Raw genomic sequence first — 23,920 nt, forward strand, 5'->3', positions numbered from 1 at the left:
TTCCAAGTCCCTTCACGAAGAGAACACAAAGTTTGAAGCTGTTCGTTCTTCCATCCAAGCAGAGAACACTTCACTTCTCAGTTATGTGTCCTCTCGGCTGGAATCTCTTCATGTTGATCTAGCAAAAGAGAGTGCTCTGAAGGAAGAACTTGCTCAACAAGCCTCCACGATTGAAGTTCAGAAGGTTCAGCTCGCTCAAGCTGAAAAAGAAATTACTTTGTTGAAGACGGAAAGAGCTGTTTTTCGCAGCTGTGCAGGGGATGTGAAGGATATGCTCACCAACCTTCTTGGTGCTGATGATCCTATCCTTACTTTGACCATTCGGAATCATCTCACTACAAAACTTCTTCCTGCCCTTGCATTGTTACACGAGATTCTGCTCAACCGAAGGTCAAAGTTACAACCTAACTGAACGGTAATGAAGCTTTAGGTTCTGGTTCACAAGCCAAGCAAAAGGAGATTGATGATGATAGCAATGACGAATCTGGTGAAACTATAGCTGAGGCTCTTAAGCGAAAGAAGAGGGATAAAGAGCTGGATGAAACCTTGAGGATTGCAAGGGAAGCAGAGGAGAGGGAAAGGAGAAACAAGGAAGAAAAAAAAGCCTTGAACTGCAAGAAGGCCTTGTTTCCCCTATGGACAAAAGAGGCACTTATCAATTAAGTTATAGAGTTTCCAAGTGTTTATTGGTTGGAACCTGTTGCTTCGTTTGACTGTGACAATTCTAAGGACTCGCAGTTCGACATGCCAATAACTCAAAAGGCGTTCACGTTTCACTGTTTCGATTCGACTGCTGAGGTTCCTTTTCCTCATCCTAAGGTTGCTCTTGAGCTTATAGACTTTTATTTGAAGTATGGTCAACCGCAGTACTTGACATGGAGCGCACAAAAGATAATCACTGTCAAGGTACTGAAACCTACGTCTGCTGGGAGGTTTATCAATGTTAATTTTAAAATCACACGAGGATCTGCAAACTCGGTGTCGATTATTTCCCTGGCAGACCTTCCAAATCTAAATCCTCATGACTGGATTCTTTTGTTTAATATTCTGCTAACAAATCCGAGGGAATATGAGCCGATATTGGAGCACTTGAAGAGGATGTTGGCTTCTTACATCCATGAGGTTGTAGCTATGGATCAAGAGATAGTGAAAGTGATGAATAAGAAACCGACCATCAAGCCAACACCGAAACCAGGAGATGTGAATAAGATGAAGATGTGCCAAATCGATTCAACACATCTTACTGTGATGTTTACAAAAGGCGAAGCACACAGATTTTTATTCGCTCTTGTTGATAAACATTTATTTTCAACTGACTGCTTGGAGCACATCATCAACATTATTCATCGGTGCAAGCAGAATTCAGAAGCAGACAAGAAAAACTTCACGGATATGCTTCGGTGGTACATAACGTTTCGTCATCATTTGCTGGCTATCATTCCGAAGGTGTTCAAAAGAATAAAGAAGTCTTCTACAACTCAGCCGAAGTGAGCTTTCTGTTCCATTGACGCAAAGGGGGAGATTGTTGGATCTAATTGTGTTGCGTCATGGGCTTATGTTTTGTATCCGGATTGGGCCTGTCCATCCGTGATTAGCTGGTAGGGTTAGACTATAAATATGCATGCATGTATGCATTAAACAGAGTTGATTATTACGTTTATTGTTTTGTAACCCTAAACACCTCTACATTCGAAGTTCTTAATCGAGCTCTTCTGAGGTGTTGAAGCATTAATCATATGACACATTCAAAGCCATTCTCGTGTTCATAATTACGTTCTTAATTGTTTGCCTGCTTAGAATCTAACGATCCTAATTGAACTTTGTTTCAACAATTTTCGCATTCTCGATTCAGTTGTTCTTGTGTGCTTAATTACATATAATCACATGTGATTAAATATATTAGAACAATTATTGAATCGACGCAAAAATAAATATTTTCCATACGAATCATATGTGATTAATTATATATAATCACATGCGATTAAATACACAAGAACAACTATTGAATCAACATGTGATTATATGTATTTAATAACATATAAATCATATATGATTTGATACATATAATCACATGTGACTCAATACATATAATCACATGTGATTATATACAAGAGAAAACCTAATGAATCAAAAACAGAATAACAAATCTTTGTAGGTGGGGGTGGGGGTGGTGGCGGCGGGTGGTGGAGGCGGGGTGGTGGTGATTGGTGGTGGTGGTGTGTGGTGATGGGTGGGTGGGTGGGTGGCTGCAAGTGGTGGTGATAGTGACGGGTGATGGTTTTGGTGGGTGGTGGTTGGTGGTGACGAGTGGTGCTGGTTCGTTGGTGATGATGGTGGGTGGTGATGGTGGTGGTGGGTGGTGGTTGGTGGTAGTGGTGGTTGTGGTGGGTGGTGGTGGTGGCGGGTGGTAGTGGGTGGTGGATAGTGATGGGTGGTGGGTGGTGGTTGGTGGTGGTGGGTAGTGATGGGTGATGGTGGCGGGTGGTGATTGGTGGTGGTGGGGGGTGGCGGGTGGTGGTGAGTGGTGATGGGTGGTGGGTAGTGATGGGTGGTGGTGGCGGATGGTGGTGGTTGGGTGGTGATGATGGTAGGTGGTGATGGTGGTGGTTGGTGGTGGTGGTGGTTGTGGTGGGTGGTGGTGGCGGCGGGTGGTAGTGGGTGGTGGATAGTGATGGATGGTGGGTGGTGGTTAGTGGTGGTGGGTAGTGATGGGTGATGGTAGCGGGTAGTGGTTGGTGGTTGGTGGTGCTGGTGGTGGGTGGTGGTTGTGATGGGGGTGGCGGGTGGTGGTGAGTGGTGATGGGTGGTGGGTAGTGATGCGTGGTGGTGGCAGGTGGTGGTGGTTGGGTGGTGATGGTGGTGGCGGGTGGTGGTAGGCAGTGATGGGTGGTAGGTGGTGGTGGTTAGTGATGGGTGGTGGTGACGGGAAGTGGTGGTGGGTGGTGGTGGTGGGTAGTGATAGGTGGTAGTAGTGGGTAGTGGTGTTGATGGGTGGTAGGTAGTGGTTGTGGGTGGTGGTAGCACGTGGTGGTGGCAGGTGGTGGTAGTTAGGTGGTGATGGTGGTGGGTGGTGATGGTGGTGGCGGGTGGTAGTTGGTAGTGGTGGTGGTGTGTGGTGGTGGGTGGTGGGTAGTGGTTGGTGGTGATGGTGGTAGCGGGTGGTGGTTGGTAGCGGGTGGTGGTGGGTAATGATGGGTGGTGGTGGCGATGGGTGGTGGTGGCGGGTAGTGATGGGTGGTGGGTGGTGGTTGGTGGTGGTTGGTGGTGGTGGGTAGTGATGGGTGGTGGTAGCGGGTGGTGGTTGGTGGTGGTTGTGGTGGGTGGGTGGTGGGTAGTGATGGGTGGTGGGTAGTGGTTGGTGGTGGTGGTGGTGGTAGTGGGTTGTGGTGGCGGGTGGTGGTGATGGGTGGTAGGTAGTTGTTATTGGTGGTGGTGGTGGCGGACGGTGGTGATGGGTGGTGGAGGTGGGTGGTGGTGGCGGGTAGTGGTGGTTGGGTGGTGATGGTGGTGGTTGGTGGTGGTGGTGGTGGTGGGTGGGTGGGTAGTGATAGGTGGTTGGTGGTGGTGGTTAGTGATGGGTGGTGGTGGTGGGTGGTGGTTGGTGGTGGTGAGTAGTAATGGGTGGTGGTGGCGGGTGGTGGTGATGGGTGGTAGGTAGGGGTTGTGGGTGGTGGTGGCAGGCAGTGGAGGTGGGTGGTGGTGGTTGGGTGGTGATGGTGGTGGGTGGTGATGGTGGTGGCGGGTGGTGGTTGGTGGTGGTGGTGGTTGGTGGTGGGTAGTGATGGGTAGTGGGTGGTAGTTGGTGGTGGTGGTTAGTGATGGGTGGTGGTGGTGGGTGATGGTGGTAGTGGGTGGTGTTGGATGGGTGGTGAGTGGTGTCTGTTAGTGGGTTTTTTAATTGTTTGTAAATATTTTTTGATTTATATGAATATTATTTTATAATTTTAATTAAAAAACTTGTGGTTTTCAATTTTTTTCTGAAATGTTCTCGCGATAAGAAATGTTCTCGATTGAACGCTCCCATATATATATATATATATATATATATATATATATATATATATATATATATATATATATATATATATATATATATATATAAGTAGAGATCTTGAGATTCAACCTCAGCCACATATTTCTCATTTGCCGCTCTAATGCTCTAGCATATCGGCAGCAACGGGGTATGCCTAATCATAAATAATTATATGGCAAAGATATAATCATATAAGATTATACATGATTATATTAATATGTCTAATCATAAATGATTATGACAGTTGGTTGCAGAAAAGGTGGTGGTGACAGAGGTGGCGGTGGTATAAGTAACGGAGGTGACAGTGGTTTGGGGTCGGCTGGTGTCAGAGGTGGTGGTAGTGGTGGTGGCGGTGGCGGTTATGGTGGTGGGGATGGTGGCGGAGGAGAAAGGAACGGACAACAATGTATAATCATTTATGATTATACCAGACCTGCCGCACCGGTACGACGAAGGGTTAGACCGGGAGATGTGAAATACATGGCTGAGATTGAATCTCAAGATCTCTATTTTATTTTTAATCTCAACGGAATATATATATATATATATATATATATATATATATATATATATATATATATATATAGTGGTTCAAATGAGAACCAAAAAAGGTTAAGAACCCTAATAACTATTTATTAAAATGCTTTCGTTAAATGCATTTTGGACAAATCCAACATTTATATTGTATTAATCAAAATTTTTCATTCCCTAGGTTATAAAATATTTCCCACTTGTCGGCGGCTACCGTCAGACCGTCGTCGGACCAACGTTGAACCGTCCCCGAACCACCGCAATACTAATATTAAATTTAGTAGCATTTTTCTGGTGTGTTCACAACTTAACAGAACAAACATTCTAGCTCTCATTTCCTTGGTAATATTTTTTATTTTTCCATCCAAAATATTCAACATTTTATGAAAAAAAAAATGTTTTGAAAAAATCAATTTTCTTTTTTCTAAATTGTAGATTTATTTAAGAAAAATATATATCGTGTATAAGAAATATTCACAGTTTAATAAATAATTTAATTCACTAATACACAGTTTAATATTTTTATATATACATTCATTCATATTTTATCATACATTTATATAAAATATACAACTTAATACAGTTTATTTTTAGTTTAATGCATAAAATTCACAACATAACATAATACAATCCATTATACTAATTCACACATTTAAAGAAGTCAAACTCAAACCCTTCCACCACGACGACCAACTACCACATGTCACAAGCAACCACCGGTGCCACCGTCGAAATCATCATTCATTCCAAATCAAATCTGAATATAAAATCATCGATTGACAGCTTAAATACTATATTCACAATTTAATAAACCAATTAATTCACTTATTTAGAGTTTAATGCAAAATAATTATAAAAATCAATACATTTTTACATATTTATATAACAAAAAAATAAATATATTCACAAGAAATTAATACATATATCCATACATAAATCACTCATAATTTAACACAAAATTCATTAAAAATTCATATAGTTTAAATAGAAAATTCACAGATTAATACAGTCAATTCATAATTTATAACATAAAAATCACAGTTTAATATACAAAATTCTCCAATTCACAGTTTAAACAGAAAATTCACAGTTTAAAACCAAAAAATCACAGCTTAATACACATAATTTGTAGTTTTATACACTAAAATTATGCCTTCACAACCATATTATCAACTTAAAACTCTTAATACAATCAATTCACAGTTTAGTACACAAAATTCACAACTTAATTTCAATAAATTCACAGTTTAGTACACAAAAATGTCATATTCTTAATTTAAAACTTACATTGATACCTTTAGATATGGAGGCTAATGTTTTTTTAAGTTTATTTTGCCCAATATTCACAGTTTAAATTTTATATAATGTATTTAAAACTAGAGAAAATAATATATATGTATATAATGATTTTTTCTTCTCATATTTTAGAAGCAAACAAAAATTTCTTAAAAAGTTCACAGCTTAGTACATTCAACTCGTATCTTATTACAGTCAATCCATAACTTAATACAGTCAATTCACAATTTAATATACAAAATTCACCGTTTAATATAATAAATTGACAGTTTAACTCACAGAATTCACAACTCATTATAGTTAACTAATAACTAAGTAGAGTCAATTCACAATTTAATACATAAAATTGACAACTTAATGTAATAAATTTACAATTTAATACATAAAAATATACATTCACATTCATCTTTTGAACTTAATAGACTAGTTCAAACACTAATTCACAACTTAAAACATATAAAAAATCATGAATTCACGACTTAAAACTTATATTTTCTATTTAATAGTAGTTAAAACTAACATTAAAAAAACTAAACAATAACTAAAAGATCACAATTCACAACTTAAAAAGACCTAATTCACATTATTCGAGAAAAAACATTAACATAATAACACACATTCTAAATTCAATTTACAATATAGAAACCATAAAACACAAATAGTTTATAACAGTAAATTCAAACCTTAACAAATAAGAAATCACAACTTAACGTCTTACATATCTCATTAGGCATTTTCAACAAACGCATGGAAACATTACATGTATATGATTTAATAACTTTTTCTATTTCAAAAAAGTTTCAATAATCACTCACAAATAATCCAAATTAAATTGACATAAATGACTATGACTATTTAAATTGCCAATTAATCAATCAAATTACTTCCAAATAAACTAGTTTGTAGAAAATATAAATTAACGAAGTCTCTCTATTAACTATTGTCACTCTCTACTCAAGTAAACTAGCACATGGAATCACAATTACATAACTCCATTAAAACTAAAATAATCATAGACTAACTCCATTAAAATTAAAATAACCATTGATCTGTTACCTATGCTCAATTCTGGACCAATCATTTTATAAGGGTATATTAGTAACTTTATATAAATATTAATTAATGATTTCCTAAAATCTAGGGATAATGATTTTAATTACCTAAAAAAATTAATTTTTCCTTTTAGTTAATGAAATATATATATAAATATTTTTTTTATGATTTTTCCCAAAAATAATTTATGACCGTTTTAAAAAAATTACCTAAAAAAATCAATATTTCCTTTTATTTTAAATCTGAAAAGAAAATCTTAAAAAAATTATTATTTTCTACTGTTTCACATTTTTTTTTCAAAAAGAAAAATGAATAGAAATCCAATCCCAAATCAATACACTTCCAATCATAAATGAAAACACATCAAATTACAAATAATTCAATGCATTTTTCATCAATTGAAAATAAAAATAGTGTAAAAATTATGATTTCTTCATAAAATGAATACATCTAATCATAAATAGATACACCCATTGACATGAATACACTACTATTCATAAATAAATACAATCATTCACACATGAATACATTGCAATTCACAAATGAATACACTGTTATTTATAAATTAATACACATTCTATCATATAATGAATACATCTAATCATAAAGAAATACACTCATTCACATGAATACACTACTATTAATAAATAAATACAACCATTCACACATAACTACACTGTTATTCATAAATGAATACACGTGCTATTCATAAATAAATACAACCATTCACGCACCCCCTTCATTATCCGTTTTTTATTGTTGATCGACTACAACGACATCAAGAGTGAATCGGTACTGTTGAGTTCATTGTAGCCCAAGGTGGATTGAAGGCTTCCTTCCCGTCACTCCCTTTACTGTCGCTGCTGTATTCATAAATCTTGCCATTGGATCACTGGATAAACAATGGACGGTAGAAGGACTGCCACCACCATCCTTTGACTGTCACCACCACAAACATTTCTATCCTTCTCTTTTCCGTCAAACAAGCAAGCCAAACACCGCCGTTCTTCATCTTCTTCCTATTTATTTCAAGCAACAAAACACCACCAAAATCTATTGATTAAGCCCATCAATTTTTGTTAAAAAGCAAACCCAAAAACCCACCTCAAACTCCACAAATTTCAGTCAAAACAGAACAAAAAAAGGGAATCAAACAAACACCCACTTGAGCCTATCGAGTTCTGCCAAATCAAACAAGAAGAAAAAAAAGAAGGAACCCTTACCTGTTGTTGAATCGTTGCTGCCTTTCTCGATCACCTAACAACCCAATGTCGGGGCTTTGTCACCGGAAACCAATGGCAAACCCCACATCCCGCTGCTTCCATTCTCTTTTCTTCTTCTCTTCGATCCAGCCAAGCACCAAAGGTGCCCCATCTTCAACCCCCGATCGCATTGTTGCATCCACCGAAACCGACGATCCACCCCTCGCTGTCTCCTCCTTTCGTCCTCTTCAGCCTCGTTGACCCTAGAGACGCTCCCCTTGCCATCACGACGGCCGACCACAGACGTCGCCGACTGCCTTCACTTCCTTCCTACGTCTTTCATCGACCTTGCTGCTTTCGATTCTTTGTTTTCTCTGGTCCCCTCAAGTGACGCCTTGGAGGGTTTTGGTGATGGCAAGGTCCGATGATGATATTAGGTCAACAAAATAGAGAGGCAGAGAGTAATTATAGGAGTTTACAAAATTAGGGTAATGTTTATTTACCTTAATACCCTTTATAATTTTCTTTAATTTAAAAATTAATTTTTAAATGTATTAATAATTAGAAAAATAACAATTAATTATAGCCACACATCTTAATAATTAGATGGTCCATATCTGTTCTCGCGTTCTCAACCTTTTAGGTGTTCTCATTTGATCCTACTACCATATATATATATATATATATATATATATATATATATAGTGGTTCAAATGAGAACCCAAAAAGGTTAAGAACCCTAATAACTATTTATTAAAATGTTTTCATTAAACGCATTTTGGACAAATCCAACATTTATATTGTATTAAGCAAACTTTTTCATTCCCTAGGTTATAAACTGTTTCCCAACCAATAAAAAATAAAGTATTTGTAACCACAAATATGAGCCTATGATGATTGTAAAATCAAGACCATTAAATTAATAATAAATTAAGTTAAAGTATTACCTTATATTCAATGCAACTTGTGCTCCTGATATGGAAAGTTGATATGTTTTTCTTCTATTGCGTCACTATAAAAAATTGGATCGAGGTTTTTTATTTAATAAATGATTGAAGTCTAAAATCTATCAATTACATCACTGGTTAAAAAGTTCATATGAATACCTTAAACATTGGTCGCCTTTTATCTTTCTAAGTCCTAGTAAAAGTATCAGGTGGCAAGATCTAACAGTTACTCTTGATTGCAAGATCTAACAGTTTCTCCGGCCAAATTCACCACCAGAAACAACCTCTGGCAACCACAAGATACAAGTTTTAGGGATTAATCAGGGACATGTGATGGTAGTGGGGTTGTTTAAAATCAGAAGATTCCTGAAACTAAATCATGAAAAAAATGTTACACATAGGTACTTATGATTCAGGGAAATTACTCTTAACAGATTATAGATAGATGAACTATGACTGCAAACAGTCCAATTCAGACTTCTACAAAGCCAAACGAAAAAAATCAAGTTTGTGAATTGACAAAATAAATTCAACTACATTAAAGCAATACAGTAAGTACGACATTTGGAATTGTTCGCTGTTCAAAACAAAAAGAGATTCATGTAAATTTCAAAATTCGAATGTATGAGGTTTGACTTTGAAAAGTCAACCGTATATCCAGGAATTTATTTGAATACCTTAAACATGCGTCACTTTTTCTCTTTCTAAGTCCTAGTAAAAGTATCATATGGCAAGATCTAGCAGTTACTCTTGATTGCAAATAAAATCCACTTTAATCTTTAGTCTAGATCCGAACTTTAGAGGAAGGAAACTGCGGTGAAGAAGAGGAGCGCCGACTGTGGAGGTTGCGACTGGCGGAGAAGTGCGGTGGTGGTGGAATTTCTCCAGATCCAAGAGTTATTCCCAATAGCTAATAAAGTTCATCTTAGACTGCGATTTAGATCCAAAATGTTGGAGGACACAGACGACAGTGAAGAACAGCAGCGACGACAATGGAGATCGCGACCGGCGGAAAGGAGTTGTGGTGATGGATTTTGGCCGGTGGTAGAGAAGAGGAAGGTTGGATTTGGGATTTTTGGAACGACAAAAAGGAAGGAAAGAGAACGAATATAAAATATCAAGGAACGAGTTTATAGAAATTGGGTAGTAATTTCACTATATTCACAATAATGCCTCGTCACCGTATATGTTTATGTGACTTACAATGGTTCTTATGGTTCTTAATTTTTTTTTGTTCTCATTTGAACCTTTACCTATATATATATATATATATATATATATATATATATATATATATATATATATATATATATATATATATATATATTGTTAAAACGAAATAGTCAAATTTGCAAAAATGGTCTCTATGGTATGCATTTTTTCCTGATATTTGGTCCAAACCTCGATTTTTTTGGATTAGTGGTCATTTTGACCTAGTTTCGATGAGTACTTGGTCCCTCGGTAAACTGAAATGGCTCTAATGCCCCTCATGTATTTATTTTTCATTTATTTTTTATTTTTTAATTTAAGATATACTTATCTATTTTAATAATTAAGAAATAAAGAGAGGGTCCACCCTCTCTCTCTCTCTCATGAACACCAAATTGTGAAGATTAACACCTGGACGCATTCTTCCTACGCCATCACCCACTCATGAACACCAAATCGTGAAGATTAACTACATGTACTCCATTTTTCTTAATGATTCAACATTGTGATTCTATTTTCTTGTTTCGTTTTAAAGTATAACATTGCAAAAATGGTCTCTATGGTATGCATTTTTTCTGATATTTGGTCCAAGCCTCGACTTTTTTGGATTGGTGGTCCTTTTGGCCTAGTTTCGATGAGTACTTGGTCCATCGGTAAACTGAAATGGCTGTAATGCCCTTCATGTATTTATTTTTCATTTTTTAATCTAATATATACTTATCTATTTTAATAATTAAGAAATAAAGAGAGGGCCCACCCTCTCTCTCTCTCATGAACACCAAATTGTGAAGATTAACACCTGGACGCATTCTTCCTACGCCATCACCCACTCATGAACACCAAATCGTGAAGATTAACTACATGTAATCCATTTTTCTTAATGATTCAACATTGTGATTCTATTTTCTTGTTTTGTTTTAAAGTATAACACTGCAACATGTCCAAATACTTTTTTCCAACATGAAGGAACCCAAACTAAAAGAACCCTAATCATCACAAGATCCAAAAATCACACCAACCACCACCACTGTCACCCACTTCTATCTCCATACACACGAAATCAGAAAGCCTGATATAACCCATCTAAAATTTAACTCAATGCAACCTAGATGAAATCAATGAAAACCCGGGTGAAATTGGACATAGAAATCGACCAAATCGAACATAAAAATCGACCAACTAGAGCCATCTTGACAGAAACCCTTACAATCTTCAGTTTTCTAGAGGTGATAGTGAGGAATCGGATCTTTGAACGTTGAGAAGAAAGTGTTGGATGCCCTCCTAGCGACTTGGAATTTAAATAAACAGATAGGGGATTGCTGATGAGGATTGTGGTTCGAAGACTAAACCAGAGTACCATTGCTTGCCTTCCAATCCATCGCACCCTAAAAGTCCTCCGCCAGCCCAATCATCTCTAATAATCCTTCCCGGCGAAGTTTTATTTAAAGGAGATTTCCGTCGGGGAGATCAATAATTAAACTCTTAAATTGGGTTTTGATTTTCAGCTTAAAATTTTTCCTTTCAGTTAAGGTGCTGAAATTAATTTTGGAGAAGGAGGAGGGTCACCAGCAGAGGGAAGGGAGATGGGCTTCTTGATAGTCACTGAAATGGGTCTTCTTCGCCTCGATCTATTGTGTGTATGTGTGTTCATAGTGAAAGTGGGTGAAGATCTTTAAGTTATTTGTGGGTTAATTCAAATTGCTAGAATCTGATGTTGAAATGGATTATGAACAATGTTTGGATTGCTGGTGGGTTTGCACAAGAGAGAGAGTGAGAGAGAGAGAGGGGGCCTCTCTTTATTTATTAATTATTAAAATAGATAAATATATATTAAATTCAAAAAATGAATGAAAAATGAAAAATAAATAAGTGAGGGCCATTACAGTCATTTTAGTTTACCGAGGAACCAAATACGCATCGAAACTAGGCCAAAAGGACCACCAATCCAAAAAAATCATGGTTTGGACCAAGCCTCGGAAAAAATGCATACCATAAGGACCATTTTTGCAGTTTTGTCAACGAAATATCTATTGTAGTTTTATCTGGGAGCAAAATGACGAAGAAATAGAAATATGTATTGATAAACATTTTATACACACAAAGAAGAGTTTCATTTAGCCTATAGTCATCAAGCAACCCACGGTTTTCAAGATGAATTTACTCTCCATATAAAGGCATAAAAGTTAAAATGGAAATTAGTCACAAAATGTGTTTTGTGAGAATAAGGTATCACCAAAACAAAAAAAGAATGTTTTATATGGTACTTGTAACGCCAAGTTTGTTGTATGGTTTCCTAGACCTGACAATGGAACCGGTTCAGAACGAATCAACCTTGATCCAAACTCTTTAACAAATTTCGAATCTAATACAAACTTGCTTCACAACTTGTAGGGTTTTGAATAATCGAACTCATATTTTTATCCACTGACTCAATGAATATTCATCCTATAACCCAATCCATTTACAATATTAATATTATGCAATTATTATGTATTCCACAAAGTATTATCTATAAAACAACATGAATCATATTTTACAAAATATGTAAAATAATATTTCTTAAATAAAATAAATGTCTATCATAGGGAAAATGGATAAGACAATGTAGACATCGAGATGTACATCTTAAAAAATTCTAGAATCTTACCAGTCAATTCACTCGGTTACTATACAAAAGAAACGATTGGGGAAATTAAAGACTATATAATTCTAATATATCTACGCCGCAGATTATAAACAAATCAAATCAGTAATGATCCATACCAAACCCTTTTAATAAAAGGGTTAATTAGTACGGGTCGTTAACAGGTAAATAAATCAAATATTAAGACTGAAACTGTTGCATCCCGAAAATTTAAGGTAAAAATATCATTTAATTAAATCAAAACCATTCATTCATTTGTTCCAAAAGACAATCAAAGTAATAATATTCCCAAAACATCAGAGTAAATCATAAAGAGTCAATGCAGAATAAATCTCTAGGGGAAACAGTCTAATAAAGCTGGCCCCTTCCTTTTGTAACCGAAAGTACCTGAAAACATTTAAACACAAAACCGTAAGCAAAAAGTTTAGTAAGGCCCAAAATACCACATACCATACAAGAAACGGGCCCATCCCAATGAGTATAACGGGCCTCGCCCTAACTCGCATAACGGGCCCCACCCAACATACAAAACATGTAAGTATCACACATACAACTAGCATCCTACAAACATAATCCAGTGGGCCGACATTGGTGCCTTCAACCCACAAGTACAGTGAAGAGACTCACCTGAATTACTCAATAGAAGCTCAACAGCTACCAAACAACAAAATAACCAATCCAAGCTACCTAAAGGCAAACCGAAACCAATCCTTAGTCAAATACTCAATTCTACCCAAGTTTGACCAAAAGTCAAACTTGTCAAAGTCAACACCAACGTCACATCATGACCATTCCTTGGTCACGTCGTGAGGATTCATGGACAAAACAATCGTGATTCTGGGTACTGTCACGTCATGACACATGTTGAGTCACGTTGTGACTTCTGGTCAGAAAGCCAAATCTTCATTAAGTGCCTAATCTCTTCATAACAAGGCCCATAACATCATATCTAGATCCTAAATAGTTTCATAATGGATAAAGTTCCCAACTTTATCCATTAGGATGGTCCAAACAACCAAGATCTAGTCTTAAGTCTCAAAAGGACCAATAATGCATCTTTCTTAACTTAATCCATTAAGTCCAAGTCTCCAACCTTCATATCTGAATCAACATGATGTTTAGATGGATAAAGTTTCCAACTTTATTCATAATAATGTCTCAAACTTTCAAGATCTAAACTTTAATACACCAAAATGACCTAAATGATCAAGATAACTTGCATGGCTAAAAGGGAAGGCAAAATACCATAACATTCCTAGTCCATGAGGTCCAAGAAGCATCCCAAACTGATCAAAAGATGTTGGAGTCTAGATCTAAAACACACAACGTTCTTGGGACCATAGAGAGTAATAAAGTAGCAAACTTTATTCCCAACTCTCACTCAAAACTCATTAAAATGGACTAAAACACCAAATACACTTAGATCTAAGATGAAAAGCAATAAATCTTGGAAGTTTATAACTTACAAAGGTCTAGGTGGTAGATAAAAGTTGATATCTTCAACTGCCAAGCTTCAAGGATCAATCTTGCATGAACACATTGCTCTAAAACCACCAAAAACACCAAAAATGGATGAGAGAGGAGACTCAAATCTTGAAAATGGAGGCTATGGTTTCTCCCAAGAGGTTGTAGGTATGATTAGGGCTAAGGAAATACCCTAAAACATGAATCCTTACCATTAAATACCTTGAGAACCCAAAAAATTTTGTGGGCTTTGGGTTGCTCAGTTCTCACGTCGTGAGAATATATCCTCACCTCGTGACACAATTCTGTCAGCTCGTGAGGACGGGTTTTCACCCAATTTCACTCCAACTTCAAACAGTCATAACTTCTTCGTTTCAACTTTGTTTTCCGCGTTCTTTATATGCATGGAAAGATATTGATGAGCCCCACAACCCTATCTAATTACTTTTGACTTAATAGATGTCGAACTAAAACCATAATCCATGCAAGAAGCCCGGTATATTAATTTTCCCATTTTATCATTTTTCTTCCAAGCACAAAACAAAGGCTTTAATCATTTAACCAACATTATCATCATCCAATAAGGTCAAAACCCCATTCCCTTGAAGCCCAAGGCCTTTACTCAATCCATTTATAGTCCACGATTCTGAATGAGAAACTTCTCGAAATAGGATGTTACAACTCTCCCCCACTTAAACTGGTGTTCGTCCTCGAAATCCATTTTGGTTAGGATCTATGAAAACAATGCCAACATATTCCATAAGATTCCTCTAACCACTTTGAAATCAAGGAATCTTATAAAGAAAACTTGAGAGACCACTCGAAAACCCATAGCTGCCAACAACAATCCAATAACTTGAAAGTAGTTAACCGTAACAACTATTTTTCTCTTCTTAACTGTAAGACCCAATTTCTAGTGAAAACCACTCAAACCGAGAACTCTGAAAAATACAACCACAAACCAACTCAATCAATATAATCCCTGGGACCAGGAACCCGTCAATCTAAACTTCAGAAACTATACCCTAAGACTGATGATCATCCATTCGTTGTACCTACCCCTAGTTCCCTGAACGGAACACGACCAAACCATGTAGAAAGAATACTCAAAGTATCCCGAGTTGAATTCAACCCAATCCTAAATCTAGAAATTGTGCCCAAAACCTTAAATACACACTTGACTTTCTGACAAGTCATCACCAACCCGCTGCTCCCACGAGTATAATGATGGTCAATCCAAGAATCTCACATTGCATCTGAATCCCTCTTCAGCTCAGGTGTACATCCACTTTACAAACCACTCGAGACGTTTACAACGAACTTCATGACTCGAGATTTTAGAACCGATACCCAACACTGGTAACCAAATAAAAAAACAGTCTGTAAGCAAACAGGGCTCATAATGCAAACATTCAACAAGATACTTTTTATTCTCAACTAATACTCCCAACAAACGTTTACTATCTACATGATCCAAACCAGTTGGTCACTGAGTCTCCCGACTCCCAACAATGCACTAACACCCAAACATGTCAATACGACTAACAATCCGAGACCTAAGAGTCTCAATCAAATGACTAACGGGTCCCATCCATATGAAGCATACAACCACTAGTTCGTGATACATCGTGACACTTTCTAACCACTAAAACGATAAGTTGACGGTACTACGTCGATCTTTCTGTCATTCCATTATTAGCCTAAAGACTCACAACCAACACCTTAGGGAACTAAAGATACTCAGTCGTCAACCCATCGAATTGCAAGAACCCAATCAGCATCCCTCTCACCACCAACCAAACACAACCTGATCCATACTCTTCTATAACGCACAATTCTTTTCACAGAACAGACTACTACCAACGCAAAAACAGATGAAAAAATGGTCACACACAACCAGAGAATGAGATAGGCGATTATACTCTTCTTCCAATTTAAAGGCTATAAACCAAATAAGAACCATGCCAATACTTCGAACCAAGTGCTCCTTTGCAATCTTGTTTAGTCCAGGTACACCATCATGACAATATCTAATGGACTTACCATAATACACACCCTTAAAAGACCCCATAACCAACCCTGGATCTACAACATTCCTTTTTTTCTCACAACCTTACCCAAAGGGTGAAGTACCAGTAGATCTCACGAAATGACGAACCTCAATAGTTAACATAAACATCCTCATGAATGACTGAAACAAGTTCCCACACCTTGATTGAAACCGAACAGATCCCACCAATACGTAACTAGCTCGATAAAACTTCCAGAATTATTTAGATCTGCTGTCAAAACCGTGTTCGGGTCAAACCAGATACCAACCCTGCCGATAACTCATGCCAAAATTAGATTTTGCGTAGACCCCACGTCACCCTGAACAAAAACTAAACAACGTTGCTCTGACGTCCAACCTCCCAATACCCAAGGACAATTTCCAAACCCAAGCCTGCTATAAACAATACTTCCATAACCATCAATTGAGGGTACCCATACCCAAAAACCAAAATATACAACGTGGAAAATTTGATAATAGGTTGACGCATCCATTGAACTGAAGGGTTTTGAGCATTCTAACACTCCTAACGTGTGCATGCAACGCTAGAAACCTTTGATCTATGTTTTCTCTATTATATATGCAAACTTTCATTTTTCCAAGGTTTCATCCTAACTAGCATACCATGAAGTATATGTAATACAAAAACTAGTAGAATGACATACCTTTTCTTGTAGCTTGATTCCTTAAGCCTTTAAGAGCCTAGAACCCCAAGTGTGATGCCTCAAATGCTTCACACAACACCACTAACAATTGGAAGAACTTGAGAGAAGTATATTTGCACTCAAAATCGGCTAGCCCTCTTTCCTTTCACTTAGGTGCCAATTTTGGTAGCTATGGGGTCCTTTATATAGTGTGACAAACTAGGGTTACACCATGTAAACCCTAATGACCTTCCATATCCCTCATGCTCCATGGGTTAAAACCTACATGGAGTATCCATGGGTCACCACATGGGTTTAGCTAGGGGTGAGCAAAACCGAACCCGGAAACCGAAAAACCGATAAAAACCGACAAAACCGAAACCGAGAAACCGAAACCGAAGAATAAACCGACAGTTTAGGTTTATATTTTTGAAAACCAAAAATTTCGGTTTGGGTTTGGTTTTTGGGTTTGGTAAAACCGATAGAAACCGAACCGAACCGATTATATATATTGTTTATAAAAATATATAATTTATATTCAAATATAAATATGTTTAGCGAAGTAATGTCAAAAGGATGAGCTGGTTCAGGTGGGTAAGGCGCTCACGTGTTTTTCAAGAGGTGTCAAGTTCGAAACCTGTGTCCAATATTTCACTTCTTTTATTTTCGTTGCTAGATAAACTCATCCCACATCGGCACATGATTGAAATGTAGCTACATATGATCGCGTACATAAGCAGAACATACATCTTCTTCAGTTTTATCAAGCTATCAGCTTTGTCCCACATCGCTTGAGGGATCAAAGTAGAAGCTATCTTCACTTCTATATAAGTGAGGATATGAGATTGTAGAAAAACAGTTTAAGGTTTGGTTTATCCCATAAACCGAAACCGAACCGGAAAACCCGATTTAGAAACCGATAAACCATAAAACCGAACCCATGGGTTTAGGGTCGGTTAGGGTTCAAATTTTTAAAAACTGATGGTCATCGGTTTGGGTTCGGTTTTAGGGCAAAACCGACCCAAACCGACCCATGCTCAGCCCTAGGTTTAGCCCAACATAAAGGATTATGGATCATAAGCCCACTATACAAGAATGAATGATTTACTAAATCAACCCCTTATATTTAATTAGTCTCTTTTGATCACAAAATTAATTCCAAATTAATTCTTCATCAATACTAATCAAATAATATGATTTCATAATAATATATTAGAACTTATAATATATTAATAAATCATAATATCCTCTCCTCATAAGTCCATCCTTACAAATTGTTCCGGTGCCATGCAACCCAAATGGACCGTGCTACTTTCGGGTCAAGTACATACCAAATATAGTTATGGACTTAGACACCTTATCCAACAGTCTCCCACTTGGATAAGTCTAATAACTATAGTTGCAAGTATGACCTCAAACACCGACTAGAAATCGTAGCTCTTAAAAGCCTCTGTCGAACCGTGACACGCCATTTTAGATAAGTGATCATATAATCCTATGTTATGAAGATATCAGCCGGAAAAATACATGGAACAACGTCGTACTTATTGTCCAACAATTTGTTTCCCGATTTCCGATTTGTTTGACATAGAACTTAATCGAACACATCAATTTAGTTCTGACCGGGACCGACACATAAGTCAAACAAAATCATCGAGGGGCCCAAGATATCGCTTTTAATCCTCCAAGGACTAAAAGGAACAGATAAACTTTGACAATATATGCTTGCACTAACTATTCATTGAATCATACATAACAACACATTTTATAACATCGAGTTACCGATGCGTTTTCGTACTATCAATGTACAACCAACTCACAGTCAACAACTCATATATCTAGATTTGAAGACTTATATGATATTATCGTCTCACGATCACTCGAGATGAATTCCATGAAGTGATACAAGTGAGCGCGGCTTGTATCCAATACTCAGACCTTATGAGCACTCATGAATGTTGTAGCAAACTTTTCTATGTTTAATACAATTCAGACAAATCTACAAGCCAAATTCATGACAGTCTTGATTCAATACCTACTTCCAATGTATGATCGACTGCGGATAGTTTGAATAATATAATTATTCTGGAAGTCAAAACATGCAAAGTGAAACAATAGTAAATGATTGACACAAGACAGTACCATACTAGTAAATAAAAAAACCTTTTATTTAAACATCAAATGTCAATTACATTTCAACTATTAGAAGTTTCGAAAGCTATCTAATCATTAAAACTAATTGTTGGGTTTAAAGGATTACGCCATTGGGCCTTAGATGTTCGGTCCATTATGTACTCTCGGTTTGGGCCTGTCCAACCGTGTTTATCTTTCTAGGGTTTAGTATATAAGGTGCATGCATGCATCCTTGTCATTAACGCTTTAATAATTATCTCATTGATTGTACTGTAAACCCTAGCACACCTCTACAGAGGAAGTTCTTAATCGAGCTCTTCTGAGGTGTGACTATATTTTAATCATTCGACATACGGATTGATTCATTGAGTGTTCCAATGTTTATTATTCTTATTGATTTACCTGTTAAAGATCTAATCGATCTAAAGAGTTTTCAACTCATCAATTGGTATCAGAGCAGGAGACTATGTAATCCATACGCATCTCTTCTGTTGAAGAAGGTTTTAGGGTTTTCCGCTATTATCGTTTTCTGCTGGAACCGTTATTCTTCATTGACGTTGTTCTTGGACTTCGATCATACCCTAACTTTGTTTACTAGTATGATCTTGAACAGGTTTCAAAACAAAATCATCATGTCTCTTGACGATTCACAAACGAACCCAATCAACATCTCCAACAGTATCGGATCAACCACCAGGATTCTTATCCTATATACTCAAGATTATGAAGTCTGGACGCATCACTTTGAAGACTGTGTGATTGGTTCAGAAGATAATGGATACTTGATCTGGGAAGCGATATCTGTAGGTCCGTTTGTTCACTCTGGCACAAACAGAACAATCAAGACGCAAAAGGAGTACAACCAACTCGTGGTTGATGTAAAGGATGCTCCTCAAGACGAGAAGGAAAAGCTTGTGAGCAACATCAAAGCACTAAGAATGATCAGATTCGCCCTACAATCTGACACATTCTGGCTGGTCAGTTCATGCTCGACGGCACACGAGATATGGGTTAGATTGAAGGAGTTATATTCCACAGATGAGGATCTTGAGCATTCTATCCAAACTTTACTGCTTTAAGAGTTTGGAGACTTCAAGCAAAAACCAGAAGAGAAGCTCATTCAAGCCTTTGATCGTGTCAATCATCTTCTCAACAAAATGATAAAGCATGGCATAGAAAGGAAAGTTATTGAGCAAAAGGTCACATTCATGAATGGCTTAAGAACCGAATGGATGGCGGTGGTGTCTACAGTAAAGGCTCATGAACAATTCAAAAATTACTCCTTGGCGAAGTTAGTGGGGATTCTAAAATCACACGAAAGTGCAGTGACCAAAGAAACGAATGTGGTTTCAAGCATGGGATCTTTAGCTCTCATATCAAAAGGAAAGAACGTGGTTGAAGAAGAAGATTTAGATATGTCAGAATTTGATCTAACCAATGAAGAATATGCTTTGATGGTCTCTAATCCAAAGAAGTTCGTGCGAAGAAAGTTTCCTATCTCAAAGAACCGAAACTGGCTAGGAAGCTACAGTTCGGATAAAGCAAAGGAGGAACTGAAGAACTCTCCTCAACATGAAGAACCGAAGAAGGATAGTAAGCTTGTTGGTGACTCTGGGTTTGATTGTCACTTCTGCAAAGGCAAAAATCACTTTGCTAAAGATTGTGTCTTGAGAAAGATGTCAGAAAAGAACGAGAATGAAGATGATGAAGCCTACCACCTGCGAAAGCTAGAAGAAATAAAGAAGAAGAAAGCTGCTGCTAACAACACTATGAATGCTTTAATTGTGCAGGAAAATCTCGTGGGTGATGAGTTTGGTGGTGTGGAAGTATGGTCTACAGACTCTGAGGACGAAGAAGTCCGTAAACCCACACATGGTAGGGCTTTCGTTGCGAAAGAAGCTGAAACCAAAAGTGCTGGAAAGTGCTTGATGGTGACTACTGGAGTGTCACAGATGAGAGGATATACTACTGACGGAGGTTGTGATGAAGCAATGGAGCGAGAAGACAGATGCTTCGCTGCCAAACCTTTTGGCGAGCAGATCAACGAATGAGACCAGTTGATCAAGAAGGTACAATCAATTCTTGAATCGTTAAAAATCCCTGTCACAAACTATGAGAAAGAACTGAATGAATTAAAATCTAAGTTTTCCAGTTTAAGTGGTAGTTTAATACAGAATCGCTTAACAAACTCTAACCTAACTGATCAAGTCAGCAGGGTGTCTTCGAAGAGTGAGGAGAGACGGATGTGGATAGAGCAAAAGGAGATCAAGTTAGTTAGGTTTAAGGATGAGACAATTTATTTGCAAAGGGGTAATTTAAAGCTTTTAAAACAGAGAAATGTTTTTTGTTTAATTGCTAAACATCTATATTCGAATATTACTCAATTGCATCTGAAATGTGAAATAGGCAAGAAAATTCATAGAATGATTATGTCCTTCCTTGAATTTAAGGAGGATGAAATTGATGCTGACGTATATAACTGTGAAGCCGTTGTTTCTTCGGATGAAATTTCTCCAGCATACAGAATTGGCCTTGACAAAATAGAGTCCTTTATCAAGTCCAAAGACCATAAGGACATGCTTAAGAACCTTTTGGACGAAAATGACAAATTGAAAATTAAAACTGAAACCATGTAGAAGTTTGACTCATTGAATGCCAAGTTAAGTTCGGAAAACAAAATTGATGTTGAAAATACTTCTGAATTTAATGAGGATGATGATATGAGCGAAATATCTATAGAGGATGAGGTGGACTATTATGAATTTGTCAAAAGCGAACCCGAACCTGTCAAAAATCTTATTTCTGAAAATTCTGTTGAGTTCGCTCGTTTATCCCAACATAAGTCCAAAATTCTAAAAGAAAAGGCTGTTGTATATCAAAAGGTTCAAACCACACCAAATCAGGTTTATGCAGTTACACGAGTCACACAGCAGCAAACAGCCGAGCTTACAGCTATAGTAAATGAGGACAATGCTGACGGCTGTGAGGAGCATTTCTGGTCAGCCCCAATCGACAATGCTGATGAAACGATTGGTCTGTCTGAGAAAACATCATGGAGGGTCAAAGGCAGATATGTAGCAGAACCACTAAACAAGCCCACATATTTTGATGTGCGAAGCACAAGTGGTACCAAAAAGATTCCAAGAGAACGAGTCAAGGCGACAAGCGAAACCTCCTCGCTAAAGAGCGAAACTCATGCTCCAAGATCGAAACCCAAGGCTAATATCCATAAAACTCCAAAGCAATGGTCAGAGAAGAAATATCAACGTAATAGGAGATATAAGAAGAATCGCACTGAAAGGAAGCAGTTTTGGAAGTCCCAAAACCCTAATTATGTTTACTCAGACAAATCTTCACTCCTTACCGAAGAAGCAAAGTCAAAGCGAAACTCTTCTCCTTGTACTCAATGCCACTCCTGCAGTCAAGCGAACCGAAAAAGTAGTTTCGGCTCCCAAGATAAAAGCAAGCGAAACCAAAAGAGTGGTTTCGCTTCTTCATCATCAGATAGAAAGAACCCAAAGCTAGATTTCGCTCCTAAAACTCATTCCACTCACTCAAAGCAAAATCCAAAAGTGAATATAAAGGGAAAATGGAAGCCTGTCTTGGAAGATGAAAAGAAGACAACGAAAACGTCTGCTAACTTTAGGAAAGAGAACCAAAAGTTTATGAACAAAAAGAACACAACTCCAAAGTCTAAAGTTAAAGAAACACAAGCTAACAAAATCAAAGTTTTCACAATTAAAAGAAAAGATGAAATCACCTTAATAAAACGAACCTTTTTGGTTGATTCTTCTCTTACAATTCCCTGTTCAGTAAAAGGCTCATAAGGACCCAAGAAACTCTGGGTTCCTAAATCTGCTTAATTTTTGCAGGTTATTCGTGAGGAGCAGTTCGATGATGAATGGTATATTGACAGTGGCTACTCACGTCACATTACAGGGAGAAGGGAAGAGCTACGGGAGTTTCGGGCTCTGAAGGATGGTGGATGTGTCAAGTATGGAAACAACTCGTTTGGCACAATAAAAGGCTATGGAATGATCACAAATGGAGATTTCTCGATCAGAAAGGTGGCATATGTAGAAGGCTTACAACACAATCTCATCAGTGTCTCGCAACTGGTGGTAGGAATAGGACTGAAGGTTTCGTTCGATGATGAAGGGTCAGAAATAATAGAAAAGAAGACCAACAATGTTCTACTGAAATCTCAAAGAAAAGGAGAAATGTATCCACTGAACCTTAATCCGATACGAGGGAAGCCATCTATATGCCTACTAACGAAAGCACATTCTAACGAAAGTTGGCTATGACACCGAAGGCTCTCGCACCTCAACTTCAAAGACATCAACTAGATTGTTCTTGGTGATCATGTGCGAGGACTTCCACTTCTAAAGTTTGACAAAGAACATTTGTGTGCTGCATGTGAAATGGGAAAGCAAAGCAGAAAAAGTCATCCAACTCGTGTTAACACAAAGATCGTCGAACCACTTGAGCTCCTACATATTGATCTGTGTGGACCTTCGGCTATTGAAAGCATCGGTGGTAACAAATATATACTTGTCATAGTTGATGATTTTTCTCGGTTCACCTGGGTTTTCTTTCTTAAACAGAAATCAGAAGCAACGCCTAAGCTCAAAGTCTTCATAAAGCAAGTAGAGCTTCAACTGCGAAAGGTGGTTAGAAATATTCGCAGTGACAATGGGTTGGAATTCAAAAA

At 37.4% G+C, this 23,920-nt stretch overlaps 1 long non-coding RNA gene across 1 annotated transcript; it reads right to left on the reverse strand.

The window, feature by feature from the left end:
- Positions 1–7,524: 7,524 nt before the first annotated feature.
- LOC145134216 (uncharacterized) lies at positions 7,525–10,147 on the reverse strand. Its single transcript, XR_013719013.1, has 5 exons — positions 9,740–10,147; positions 9,222–9,434; positions 9,063–9,127; positions 8,137–8,509; positions 7,525–7,932 (listed from the first exon to the last, which is right to left on the reverse strand). It is a non-coding gene; the product is annotated as an uncharacterized LOC145134216 (long non-coding RNA).
- Positions 10,148–23,920: the final 13,773 nt, after the last annotated feature.

Source organism: Lactuca virosa, chromosome 8, assembly GCF_052849685.1.
Source record: "Lactuca virosa cultivar CGN04683 chromosome 8, Lactuca_virosa_CGN04683_v6, whole genome shotgun sequence".
NCBI classification, from domain to species: Eukaryota; Viridiplantae; Streptophyta; class Magnoliopsida; order Asterales; family Asteraceae; genus Lactuca; species Lactuca virosa.